The following is a 15,000-nucleotide window of genomic DNA, read 5'->3' as shown; positions in this document are numbered from 1 at the left end:
CACCTTCCTTCATAAATCGTGATGGATCCTCCTGGAAGCTCAGTGGAGCTGTTTTGTGTCTGGAACTTCCAGAGAGAGAGAGAGAGAGAGAGAGAGAGAGTTTATTAAATCTACGCTGAAAATGGCTACTCATAAGAGTATAAAAACTGAGAGAGAGAGAGAGAGAGAGAGAAGGAGAGAGAGAGAGAGATTAAATGTATGCTGAAAAAGGCTACTTCACAAGAGTATAAAAATTGAGAGAGAGAGAGAGAGAGAGAGAGAGAGAGAGAGAGAGAGAGAGAGAGAGAGATTAAATGTACGCTGAAAAAGGCTACTTCACAAGAGTATAAAAATTGATAGAGAGAGAGAGAGAGAGAAGAGAGAGAGAGAGAGAGAGATTAAATGTACGCTGAAAAGGGCTACTTCACAAGAGTATAAAACTGAGAGAGAGAGAGAGAGAGAGAGAGAGAGAGAGAGAGAGAGAGAGAGAGATTAAATGTACGCTGAAAAGGGCTACTTCAGAAGAGTATAAAAACTGAGAGAGAGAGAGAGAGGAGAGGGAGGAGGAGGAAGAGAGAGGAGGCGAGAGAGATAAATGACGCTGAGGGACTTCAGAGAGAGAAAAACTTAAGAGAGAGAGAGAGAGAGAGAGAGAGAGAGAGAGAGAGAGAGAGAGCATTATGCATCCTTCCGTCCGCTTACCTACAAATTCTTTTGAAGAACAGCCGTGTTTTCCTTACGGCAAGAGCTCGTAAGTCTCAGAATGGCTTGCAGGGGTTTCCCTATTATGATGCCTGCCTGCCAGCAAACTTTTCACTGAGAGAGAGAGAGAGAGAGAGAGAGAGAGAGAGAGAGAGAGATATTCCCAAAGCATGCATAATGCCTTGGCAGAATATTTCCTCCATTTGACAATAAGGAAGCAACAGTCTGTGAAAATGTTATGCTTCGAAAATGGAATGAATAAAGGGGTAGTGGAAGCCATGGCGCTCAGAGCAAAAATATAATTCTCTCTCTCTCTCTCTCTCTCTCTCTCTCTCTCTCTCTCTCTCTTTCAGCCTTTAGCACAGGTCGGGAGATCTCAGACCAATAGCAACTTGGAAACTCATAATTGCTGAGGGTACAGAGCAAGTTTGGTCTCCGAAACTGATTGAGATCATCTTGGGTCCAACAACTCTGTTTGTGAGAGAGAGAGAGAGAGAGAGAGAGAGAGAGAGCTCTTGGGCAGATATGAAAGAAATTTGTTGTCCCCTGTGACATATAAGAAACTATATATATATATATATATATATATATATATATATATATATATATATATATATATATATATATATATATATATAATTACAGACACTAGTCTACTGCTATTTCCACAAGGCTACAACCGAACCCAAGTTCGTTCGTCCCACAGGGCACAAGGCCTTAAGAATCGATGTGTAAACCATACGTATACATATTTGATACTCCAAATGCCTTTCCAATGCTATTTTTGGGTTCGGGTCCATTGATTTATTGAGCGCTTGCTGTCATTTGTCGGCGCTTTAATTATTTATTAGTTTAATAAACTCGCTGGAGACTCGAAGCAACTCGCTTGTCGGATCTATGGAGAAAATAAGTGAGACTGAATACTTCATATGTATATATTATGGTGTGTGTGTATGTATGTATGTATGTGTGTGTGTTTCCTTCTAGGTGCCTACTCATCCCAGGATCACTCTGTGAAAATAACAAACCCAGAGGCCAATAAACAAACCATTCCATTACTGTTACTCTTAGCCCTGTACTTTGTAGCTCTTCCGTGCGAGATAGTTAGTACCTACCATCTCCCACCATCCAAACTCCCTCTTCAACCCCCCGCCCCCCCCCCCCCCAAAAAAAAAAAAACCCCCTCCCCCCCCCAAAAAAAAAAAACCTCGTCTATATTAGCCCCTCTTAATGGGGCGAAAGAAGAGCCTGGAAGGCGCTTAATATAAATGATATGGCGCACTTAAATACACATTATGTGACGAGGGACAATGAGGCTGTACGGCTAAGGGTCTCCTCGAAGACGCCAAATAACCAGAATTTCTCATGAATTTTAATGTCCAGGAAGACGTTAAAAGGGTCATTGCAATGGCTGACTCCAAGCGGCGCTGAGAGTTGGCGGGGGTGGGGGGCCCTGGGGGGGGGGGGGGGGGGGGGGGTTCGAGGGAGATAAGGTCGAGCTGGAACTTGATGAGCACTCCGGGAGAACACTGGAGCAGTCAAACTCCCAAAGAGACTTTTGGAGTACTCGAACTTCACAAAAGATTGGAGCTCTCAAACTACCCAAAACCTTTGTAGAACTCAAACTTCCCGGAAGACCATTGGAGTACTCGAACTTCCAAAAAGACTGTCGGAGCTCTCAAACTCCCTTGGAGACCTTTGGGGGTATTCGAACTTCCCAAAAGATTGGAGCACTCAGGCTCCCCGCGAGACCACTGAAGTACTCGAACTTCCCAAAATACCGTTGGATTTCTCAAATTCCCCAGGAGCCCTATGGAGTATTCAAACTTCCCAGGAGACCTTTGCAGAACTCAAACTTCCCAAAAGACAACTGGAGCTCTAAAACTTCCCCGAAGACCTTTGGAGTACTAAAACTTCCCAAACGATTGGAGCTTTCAAACTTCCCTGGCGACCTGTGGAGCACTGGAACTTCCATAAAAAAAAAAAAAAAAAAACAAAAAAAAAAAAAAAAACGTTAAAGCTCTCACACTTTACAGGAGACCTTTGGAGTTCTCGAACTCCCTAGCAGATTTTAGGAGTACTCGAACTTCCCAAAAGACAGTTGGATTTCTAGACTCCGCAGGAGACTGCTGGAGCCCTTAAAAACTCCCAGGAGAATGTGGGGGTATTCAAAATCCCCAAGAGATCCTGGGGCACTTTACACTATTCTTCACATCAAAAGCTCGTCAAACTCGCCAGGGGAGGACTTTAGATGACTCTTTCACTCCCCAGGAGTTCGCTGGGTACCATTCCCTACCTCTGACCGAAGAAAGAACGCTAATGACGTGTGGTTTACAGCAACGTGAACCCTTCGCTGTGCGAGGATCATTTGTATGTTTTACCGGGAAACTACCGAAGGCTCATTTTGGGTTTCCAGCACCTGTTACACTTCTTCTTCACTGTACGTACTGACGTAACAGGAGAAACCCTGCTGTAAAAACAGAAGATCGCCAGAGAAAATGAGGGCAAAGTTTTCAGTGAGAGACTGGGAGGAAATTTACCTTCTCTAACACTAAGAAATTCCCCTGACAAGGGCAAACGATCTTCAGCAACGGAGACGAAAGGTTGTATAAGCGTCCAAAAGAATTAAAATCCCTCGCTGAAACAGCAAACAACGCTTTCCGTAATCGAACCAAAAGGGGGGAATTGACACCAGGCCTCCTTTGTCCGCCTTCAAACCTCAACGGTACCCTCCCCCCTTCCTCCCTCCTTTCCCTTGCCAACCCCCTCCCTCCCTCCCCAACAGAGTAAGAAAAACAAATAAAATTGTTTTTGCTGACTATATTGCAAAGGCCAAATCAGGCAACCATTGATCGCTTTATCACTTGCAATTCGAAAGCGACTGCAGCGGAGGGCAATTCCGATCTTGGAGAGCTTCCAACAAACCCCTAGAAAAAAATATATAAAAAAAAGTTTGGAGAGCTTAGGGGCTGTGGAGAGAGAGAGAGAGAAAGAAAGAGAGGGAGAGAGAGAGGGAGAGAGAGAGAGAGGGGTGTAGCAGGGTATGGGGAAGAGCTTTAGACAGGGGTTTGTGTGTGTGTAGGGGGAGAGGGGTCATCTTCAAGGCGTCCCAAAAGTTTGGTCATTTAGACCCTTAGCCCTTTCAAGACGTGTCATTAACCTAGGGGGCATAAATGCCTTGATTCCTCAGAAAGGAACTTCTTTCTCCCTGAGATAAGGAACACCTTTTCCCCTCAGAATAAGGAATGCTTTTCTTCAGAAAAAGAAATGTTTTTCCGCATGAATTGGAATGCTTTTTGCTCTAAATAAGGAATATTTTTCTACAAAATAAGAATATTTTTGCCTCAAAAGATTTTTATCCCTCAGAAAAATAATGTTGTTTCACCAAAAAAGAGGAACCTCTTTCCTCAAAGAAAGGAATGTTATTCCTTAGATGAGGAAAATGTTTTCCACAGAAAAGGAATGGCATTACTCACAAGGGTAAAATGACAGCCCCAATACTTCTGATAACATGGAACTTAGCCCTCTTAAAAGTTGAACGACCAGTGATATCATCACGAAAAAATATTGACAGATGTCTTTTGTTATTAAGAAAGAAAGAAGATACAAGAAGGTCGCTCTCTTTCCAAAATGGGACAAGCAGACGACTCTGCGCTATTCTAAAAAGATAAGGTATTCCTTACAAAGGGGACAATTAGACGCCTTTGTCACTTCAAAAATATTGGGTATTCTTGCCAAAGGGTACAGGTAGATGCCTCTGTCATTCCAAAAAGATAAAGCACTTTTGACACAGGGTACAGGTAGACTCTTCTTTTAATCCAAAAAACTAAGGTACGCTTTCCAAAGATAGGTTGACCCTTCCATTATCTCAAAAGGATAAGGTACTTTCACCATAGAGGATAGGTAGACCACACATCACTCCAAAAAGGGACAAGCAGACGTCCCCGTCTTTCTATAAGATTAGTTTCTCTTATTTAAAGAGAAATAAGTTTCTCTTTAAATAAGAGAAACTTACTTACAGCTCGGAAAAATATAAGCAAACAGACACCTGGAAAGCAGGACGAAAAAAAAAACTTGCACAAAAGGCTTAATGACTTGAAAAAGAGACAAACGAACGTCTTTATTTCTCGGAAAACGATAGACAGACCCAATTACCACTCGCAAAAACGTAGGAAATCATCTCGAGTGACTCAGAAAACGAGGGAAAGACGCTTCTGTGACACAGAATGGAAAGAAAACAAACAGGTTTGATTTCTCGGTAATGGAGACGTGAGTAGTTCCGAAATGAGAGGAACATAATATTTAAACGTCTCTGACACAATAAGAATGATACATAAAAGAGGTATCGAAGGAGGATGTTGCATTGGTACTGTAATTGCATTGATAAAAGATATGTGTTTTTTTACTCAGCTCTAAATATAACGGAGCTGACTTTGGGGTATATGATGGAGAGAGAGAGAGAGAGACTGGGTAAACAAAGAGTGGAAACAATAGAGATAAGTTGGGGGAACATATAGGAGAGAGAGATGTGAAGAAGAGAGAGAGAGAGAGAGAGTGAGAGAGAGAGAGAGAAACTGGCTAAACAAAGACTGGAAACGATAGAGAAATAGATTGGGGAATATATAAGAGAGAGAGAGAGAGAGAGAGAGAGAGAGAGAGAGAGAGAGAGGAAACTGGCTAAACAAAGACTGGAAACGATAGAGAAATAGATTGGGGAACATATAAGGAAGAGAGAGAGAGAGAGAGAGAGAGAAGAGAGAGAGAGAGATGGCTAAACAAAGAATGGAAACGATAGAGAAATAGATTGGGGAGCATATAAGGAAGAGAGAGAGAGAGAGAGAGAGAGAAGAGAGAGAGAGAGAGAGAGAACACCCCCGAAGGACGTGATGAATGACAATCCATGAGCCTTAACATCCAAAAACATCTTATCCCTCTGGCCCACTTGCGTATGGACCCTAATCTGGCAGCGTTCCATTACAAGGGCGCATGCGCGCACGCAAACCATCCCCGCCCCCCCTTCTGCCTCTACTTTCTCTCTCTCTAAAATATAACTTCTTCACACCGGTTCTTTTGTAGACATCTACAACTTCCTTTTGTTCATCATATTCCGTACATTCATTTCTACGATGTCCTCTTTATGAAAATCCTGATTTTTGTAACAATCAAATTTTTTCCGTTGCTTGAGTTTCTTTTTATTTTATTTCATTGGTCAAGAAAATATCCTTCTTCTTTCGTGTATATTTTTCCTCGCAACGACTTACATACCATTACTTTGAACTGTGTATGGAGTTCAGGCCAAATGCCAAGCACTGGGACCTATGAGGTCCTTCAGCGCTGGAAATTGAGAGTAGGTTGTTTATTTGTTTGTATGGTGTTTTTGCGTTGCACGGAACCAGTGATTATTCAGCAACGGGACCAGCGGCTTTACGTGACTTCCAAACAACGTCGAGAGTAAACTTCTATCACCAGAAATACACATAGCTGACTCCTCAAGGGAATGCTCGAGAATCGATCTCGCGGCCACCGAGGTGGAATGCCAAGACCATACTGATCACGCCGCTGGGGCGCTGAATTGAGAGTAAGTAGGACTGAAAGGGGCTGACAGGAGGAAAACCTCAAAGCAATTGCACTATGAAATCACTGTTGGGAGATGGTGGATAGCGAGATGGAAGGGAGGTAATATAAACGGAGTGACAGTTAAAGGACTGAAAGAGGTTGCAGCTAGTGGCCGAAAGGACGCTGCACAGAACCTTGAGGCGTCAGCGTTTGTGTGTATTTATAAAAAAAACCACTTATGCACAAACCTCACATGACTTACAGCGATGTCTGTCGCGAATGGCCTCTATAGATGTCGATCTGCCTGAACCAGGCGCTGCCCTCACCTCTAAATAATATCGTTATATCTTACGAGCTTCCCCTCCGCTCGAAATGGCCACTCGTTTGTGGCTTCAATGTCTCCCATACAAAGCCGCCTCCCGCGTCGGGCATTTAGTAAACATGCGAACACCGTTCCCGTGCCTCGAGTCTCCCAATAATTAACCACAATAAGTGGTCCTTCTGTTCGTCAGGAGGGTCATTCAGCAGCATCAAAGGGACCTACAGAAACTCTAGAACGACCGCCGACAGGGGAAGAGACGGTGCAGGAGAATAAAGAAACAGAATAAAATCAAAATGAAGATAACGGCGTTCACTCGAATTGATAAACACGGGATATGGCAAGAGGGGACGCGAGCTGAACAAACAATGGTTGGATGTTACTTCGTCATCGCCCCCTTTGAGGAGAAGGGGGGAGCTGGCTCGTCCTCATCAGGAACCTCGTGGGATTCTCTGGTTCATCACTATAGTGGGCGTCTCTGGTGGTCAGTCAGAACCCTATTGAGGGGGTTCAACATGATTTGGGGGCATCGGTCTGGTACTACTTATCACAGCGAAAGGCACCGGTTCATCAAACAAGAGCGAGAGTGGCTGGTTCATCAAAGCCCCTTTCGGTTTCTCGAAAAAAAAATCTGGTTTAGAATAATACTGTGGGCTGCTTGGTTCACCAAAACGTGCGTCATAGCTGGTTTACCAGGAGACCAGGGACTGGCTCTCCACCAGAGCACAACGTTGTGAGTCTCTCCGACCCAGCGCTACCAGAAGGGGCACCCTACTCCCCCCCCACCCCAAAGGAATCCCCAGAGAGCCCTCTGTCGTCATCTCAGGTCTTAAGGTTCAAATCCACCCGACGGAGGCGTATGGATTTATGACAAGGACGTCCACGCAGAGGACGTTTGTCTCTATGTATCTGTATGTGTGTGTATTAACCAAGGGCGTCTCCTGAAGGAGGTCAGGCTAGGGGCGCCTCTGGAGGTGATTGATGTGGGGGTGGGGGAAGGACGGCGTTGAATAGGTGCAATAAGGGAAGAGGAAAGGAAGGCATTACGGGGAAAACACCAATATAAACTACGACTGAGACGGAAGCAGGAAGAGAGGGGAACCGAATAAAGCAGAGGAGACACAGGAGACACAAGAGGAGAAAGAGAAGTTAAAAAGGAAAGAACGTCAAAGGGGAAAAGGTTTAAAATCATGAGAGAGAGAGAGAGAGAGAGAGAGAGAGAGAGAGAGAGAGAGAGAGAGAGAGAGAGAGAGAGGACGGAAAACTTGGGAACCTGACGATGAAACGAATAAGGAAGGGACATAAAACGTCAAACACGACAATGATTTGGAACGACAGGGGAATGAAACGAATAACGGTTAACGAAAAGCGAAGAGAAGAGAGAGAGAGAGAGAGAGAGAGAGAGAGAGAAAAGAGAGAGAACAACAATGATGAATGGGGAGTCAGAAAAGGATAAAATGAGAGGACAAATAAATGGAAAAAACAAATACGAAACAAGAGGACTTAGTATGAAAGAGAGGGGCAACTGAGAGGAGATAAAATATGATAAAAGAAAAAAAAGAGAACTGAGAGAGAGAGAGAGAGAGAGAGAGAGAGAGAGCCAGTGAATTGAGAGGTGGCAGATAAGGCCAATTCCCGCTTGCCAAAAACGGGAAGTGGAGAGACAAGAGCATTGTGACGCGACCTCGGCACATTTACAGATTCGTCGGGACCTGAATAATATCTATTGGGTCTTTTCGTCGGCAGCAGTCGATTCGGGAAAGGGTGAATTACTGTCGTGTCGAAGAGAAAAAAAACTCGACTGATCGACTTCCTTCTCCGCCTTTCGAGATCTGGATGAGACGACTGACTTCTTGTGGTCTTCGTATTTCTAGAGTTTTCTCTTTGTCTCTCTGTCTGTCTCTATGTCTTTGAGACAGTCTCTGTCTCTTCCTTTCTCTCTCTCTCGTTGTATAAGCATCATACTCTTCTTTCTTCTGTGTTCCCTTGTGTGCCCAAGCTTGACCTGGGCACCACTGCCCGTCTTAGTTCCTGTGCCACGAGACGATGCGTAGAAATTGGACACAGCCTCCCTCATATATATATATATATATATAGTGTGTGTGTATTAATTCCTTCAATGTCAGGAAAAGGTAATGGAAATGGACTAGAAGGGGAGAGAGAGAGAGAGAGATGGATTTATTCAGAGGAAACATGCCAACGACGAGGATGAAGGAGGAGGACCATGAGGAGGAGGAGGAGGAGGAGGAACAGAAGGGCGTGGGAGGACGCTCTTTAGAGGGCTCGTTAGAACACAGAGGGAGAGAGGATGTAGGGGCGAGGGGGGGAGAATGAAAGGGAGGAGGGATGACGGGGTGGAGGCTGGGAGCCTTTCTTGAATTAATGAAGTCACTTCCAGGGAAACCTTTCTTGTCCAATCGACGCAAAATGAAGACTGAGAACGTGCATGACTTAGATCCTTCTCTCTCTCTCTCTCTCTCTCTCTCTGCTCTCTCTCTCTCTAGCCCTAGAGAGAAATGTGTGTGTATGCACAAACACACCTTCTGTATGCAATCCTTTCTTCCAAACGGTTATGAAGGGCCAGCTGCTTAATTTATTCATAACATTATAATCTTTTTCCTTCTCTGAAAATAGTGCACGATATATATATTATATATATATATATATATATATATATATATATATATATATATATATATATATATATATATACATGTATGTATGAATTTTTTATAATTACAAATAATATATATATAATATGTATATTATATGGATATATATCCTATATATATATATATATATATATATATATATATATATATTATATCCCATACAAACAAAGCGACTCATGGCAGAGTTACAGTCAATAAAATTCCACACAAAAAAAAAAAAAAAAATTCAAAAAAAAAGTTCGATGACAACATGAAATTTGATGCTCAGTGAAAAAAAAAAAACAAATAAACACCAACGTGCGAAATAAAAGAACGACGAAAAAAAAACCACGAACGACAACAAACACACAACAAACCACCGTGCAGAATGTACTACAGCTAAACGAACAAACTGAAAAGGGGGGAATATGATTGTCAAACTCGACCAAACACCGATGGTGGTTGTAAAACAAGCATACTCCTAAATGCTACAGGTTTTGCATGTGACTTAAAACTACTTAAAACTACTTAAAATCAATTTTTTTTTTGTGGGGGTGTGGGTGAATTTCAAACCTGAAGAAACTCGGAGACCATGATGCTTACCTGAAAAGAGAAAGAGAGAGAAAAAATTAGAACTGAGGGAGGTAGCAATGCAGTATTGATAACATCATTGTAAATAGTATTTTTTTTTTAAGTATCAATATTCCTGGAGATTACAAAGGTTATTGACAATTGTTTTCCATAAAAATTTATAAATCGTGTGAATAGAAACTGAATTTCATACATCTTTTTTATAAGAGAGAGAGAGAGAGAGAGAGAGAGAGAGAGAGAGAGAGAGAGAGAGAGAGAGAGAGAGAGAGAAAGTACTTTCTCATTATTACCAAAGAGAGAGAGAGAATATTCTCATTATTACCAGCAACAGAGAGAGAGAGAGAGAGAGAGAGAGAGAGAGAGAGAGAGAATATCCTCATTATTACCAAAGAGAGAGAGAGAGAGAGAGAGAGAGAGAGAGAGAGAGAGAGACTTTGTACCTGGGAGAGACACTACTATGAAAATGTTACGAGAGAGAGAGAGAATATCTCATTATTACCAAAGAGAGAGAGAGAGAGAGAGAGAGAGAGAGAGAGAGAGAATATCCTCATTATTACCAGAGAGAGAGAGAGAGAGAGAGAGAGAGAGAACCTTCCTAATCAGAAAGTCAAAGACTCATTAGTGATGGAGGTACAAATGAAAGTCGAGCCAGCAGTAAAATCTCTATTGTGTCACCTCAATACCCGGGTATCTGTCTCAACACAGCCTTCACGGGACAACTTGGATCATTTCCCCAAATTAAGGGGTAGGGGTAGGGGGGTGGAGGAGATGAATTTGAAAGAGAAAATGAGAAATGAAAGACAATTAGGGCTTTCTCATTTGAGGCGACTTGTTTGGAATGAATATGACTTTTCCAGCCAACAAGAGTCATCTCAAGAATTATGTACATATGCATCTATCTGTCTACTTGTTTATTTATCCGTCTATCTATAGTACGTTCATAAATAATATATTAATAATAATAATAATAATAATAATAATAATAATAATAATAATAATAATAATAATAACAATAATAATAATAATAATGCCAGTGCAATATATATATATATATATATATATATATATATATATATATATATATATATATTGGATGTATGTATGGATTGTATATATATATCTAAATATATATTATATATATATATATATATATATATATATATATATATATATATATATGTATATATATAATATCTAACATTGAAATTAATTTGCATATGTTTCATAATAATAATAATGTCAGTGTATAATATTTATATATATTTATATATCAAGTTGGTATTGAAAATAATTTTTAATTGGAAGGTATTGATTACAGTCTAAAGTTAGTACGAAAAAATTTTCATTCATATGAGGAGAAAACTGGATTTTAAATGTTTCCCATACCATCCCACATTAGAATCTATAGTCTACCCCCTAAGGTTACTTGGTTTTAGTACAACTTTTTCATATCCTAGCACCATTGGAAAAACTTTAATTCATAATAGTCCGGAAAAACAATGAAGGAGTAATATATAAGATCCCATGCAAGTGCGGTAGTTTTTATATATGACAACTGGGAAGACACTCGAAAAAAACGCATTTTCAAATCATAAATATAATATACGAACAAATAATACGAGCAATGCTTTATGTGTTCATAGTTATATGTGTAATGTACCGACCTGACTGGCTTGGGTCAAAGATTTTGTTTAAGACACAGGTTTTATTGAAAGAAATTTGATAGACAGCTTGCATTGTTTACACACAAAGGAAAAAATTGTAATTTATCGCCATGTTTGTATAAATTAGATCCTTTTATCTTACATGTCAGGATGAAACGTCAGTACAAATTGGATAATGTTATCCATTAAACTATCATATAGTATACTCTTGTTAATATGTACTGTTTGTTATGGCTATTTCAAATGGATGTATTACCTCGTTAGTATATTTTGGTATTTTTTCATTTTTGTGCAACTGCTATTGTTTTATTGTTATTTTGCTGCTGAATAGTTTGTAACTCAAACTGCTAGTTTTTGGTAGCTGCATGTTTAAAATTTTTTGTTTTTTTGGCTACATACACTGTAAACTTTATCTCTTTCCTTCATAAACGCTCCAAGAAGAGGTCCATTGGAGGACGGAAAACTGTTGTGCATTTTCTGAGACATACTTTTTTCATTTTCCTATTGTGGAATACAACTGAATATATATATATATATATATATATATATATATATATATATATATATATATATATATATATATATATATATACACATAAATATATAATATATTGCATTGAAATTAACTTATATTTGTTTCATAATAATAATAATAATAATAATAATAATAATATAATAATAATAATAGGTCGTCATAGACTTAAGTCAAGTTAGCAACATGGGGCTGGTCAGTCGTTGGATGGGTGACCGCTCTCCTCGCGTTGATTCTTGGAAAGGATCTTTACCATAATTTCCTCAGTCTACTCAGCTGTAAATGAGTATCCTATCCCTGATGGGGTAGGGTCCAGCTATGGGCTTAAATAGCAAAAACTCAGCAATGATGGAAAGAAATGATGGAATAAACGACAACGACGTAAATGGAACCTCTGGCAACAGAGGAGCTTCGTCCGGCAACCAGGTATTCAACCCAATTGTAGGGAAGACGGTCAGGTACTTGGAGGTCGTTCATCCAGCAACTGATCACCACAACGACAGTAATCAACAGCCTGAGATTGGAGCTACAGAGGCAAAAAGGAAGAAATGGACAAGAGAAGAAAATAAGGAAATATGGAGATGCTACATCAGAAGCAACGACGGAGAGAGGATATAGAAGAAGATTGGTCAACATCTGGAATGAGAGGAATAACACCCCCAAACAGAGCAGAGGCTGGCAGACCAAGTAAGGAACATAAAGAAAAAAGAAAAAGAACTGGCTCTCCCCAACAGAAAGAGAAGAACTGGAAAGGGAAATGTCACACGACAACGAATTACACGAAGACGAACTGAGAGACGATGCCACAGAAGACGACAGGGAGGATGAGGTATCAAACAACGACACACGAAGAAACACCGACGAAGTAACAGAGAGGACGGAATGGGTAGAAAAGATTAGACAATGGATGGAGCCAGATACAGAGAGAACAAAGATCCCCTCCATGAAAGCCTACAACACCAAGAAATTAAGGGAGAAAACAAGTGAGGTCAATGAAATAATGGGCTAATACACACCACCAGTATCACAGAAACAAATAACTTGACATATGCAGGAGCAAGATTAGTAGCAGAACTGATGGGGGATTCGAAAACCAACCAACACCACCGTACAACCAACCCAACAGAAACCAAAACAGCCAACCTCCTTGGAAAAGGCGGCCGCCTGGAAAGCAAATCATGGTGATGAATCTGACTTGAGTAAACTGGAAAGAGATGGCAGAAAAAAAGAAAAAAGGCTAAGAAGCAAAAAACAACGGGAGGAACTCAACGAGAAACACAAAATACAAGAGAGGGACTAAACAACACATAGAAGATGTAAAACAGAGGCTTAATGCCAAAGCACACAAGATCCAACGGTACATGAACAGGAATAAAGGGATACCAACAGAACAAACTATTTTCGGAACCACCAGAAAAAAGACTATACGGCCAACTAAGAGGGGAAGACAAAACCACCCAGAAATTCCTGAAGCCGAATCAAGTAAGAGACTCTGGGAAAACATATGAGCAAATCCGGTATCACACAACAAACATGCAACATGGCTCCAGGAAGTCAAGGAAGAAGAAACAGGGAGAATAAAACAAGATTTCACAGACATCACGACAGACACAGTTCAGATACCAACTAAGAAAATGCCAAACTGGAAAAGCCCCAGGTCCCGATGAAGTCCATGGATACTGGCTCAAAAACTTCAAGGCACCTACACCCACGAATAGCAGAACAACTCCAGCATTGTATCTCAAATCACCAAGCACCCAAATGGATGACCACAGGAAGAACATCCTTAGTACAAAAAGACAAGAGTAAGGGCAATATAGCCAGTAACTACAGGCCTCACTGCTACCAATAATGTGGAAGTTTACTAACAGGTATCATCAGTGAAAGGCTATACAACTACCTAGAGGAGACAAACACCATCCCCCACCAACAGAAAGGCTGCAGAAGGAAGTGTAGGGGCACAAAAGACCAGCTCCTGATAGACAAAATGGTAATGAAGAACAGTAGGAGAAGGAAAAACCAACCTAAGCATGGCATGGATAGACTATAAGAAAGCCTTCGACATGATACCACACACATGGCTAATAGAATGCCTGAAAATATATGGGGCAGAGGAAAATACCATCAGCTTCCTCAAAAATACAATGCGCAACTGGAATACAATACTTACAAGCTCTGGAAAAAGACTAGCAGAGGTTAATATCAGGAGAGGGATCTTCCAGGGCGACTCACTGTCCACTACTCTTCGTAGTAGCCATGATTCCCATGACAAAAGTTACTACAGAAGATGGATGCCGTTGGTACCAACTCAAGAAAAGAGGGCAACAAAATCAACCATCTGATGTTCATGGACGACATCAAGCTGTATGGTAAGAGCATCAAGGAAATAGATACCCTAATCCAGACTGTAAGGATTGTATCTGGGGACATCAGGATGGAGTTTGGAATAGAAAAATGCGCCTTAGTCAACATACAAAAAGGCAAAGTAACGAGAACTGAAGGGATAAAGCTACCAGATGAGCAACATCAAACACATAGATGAGACAGGATACAAATACCTGGGAATAATGGAAGGAGGAGATATAAAACACCAAGAGATGAAGGACACGATCAGGAAAGAATATATGCAGAGACTCAAGGCGATACTCAAGTTAAAAACTCAACGCCGGGAAATATGATAAAAGCCATAAACACATGGGCCAGTGCCAGTAATCAGATACAGCGCAGGAATAGTGGAATGGACGAAGGCAGAACTCCGCAGCATAGATCAGAAAACCAGGAAACAAATGACAATACACAAAGCACTACACCCAAGAGCAAATACGGACAGACTATACATAACACGAAAGGAAGGAGGGAGAGGACTACTAAGTATAGAGGACTGCGTTAACATCGAAAACAGAGCACTGGGGCAATATCTGAAAACCAGTGAAGACGAGTGGCTAAAGAGTGCATGGGAAGAAGGACTAATAAAAGTAGACGAAGACCCACAAATATACAGAGACA

At 41.0% G+C, this 15,000-nt stretch overlaps 1 protein-coding gene across 1 annotated transcript in view; it reads right to left on the bottom strand.

Annotated features, from left to right (window-relative positions):
* The window catches only part of LOC135208022 (innexin inx2-like), a 366,951-nt gene that overhangs the window by 288,878 nt on the left and 63,073 nt on the right, over positions 1 to 15,000 (bottom strand). The gene's annotated exons all lie outside the window — the stretch shown is intronic.

This window comes from Macrobrachium nipponense, chromosome 34 (assembly GCF_015104395.2).
Source record: "Macrobrachium nipponense isolate FS-2020 chromosome 34, ASM1510439v2, whole genome shotgun sequence".
NCBI classification, from domain to species: Eukaryota; Metazoa; Arthropoda; class Malacostraca; order Decapoda; family Palaemonidae; genus Macrobrachium; species Macrobrachium nipponense.
The sequence above is the reverse complement of the archived record's forward strand: the minus strand, read 5'-3'. Positions and strand labels throughout refer to the sequence as shown.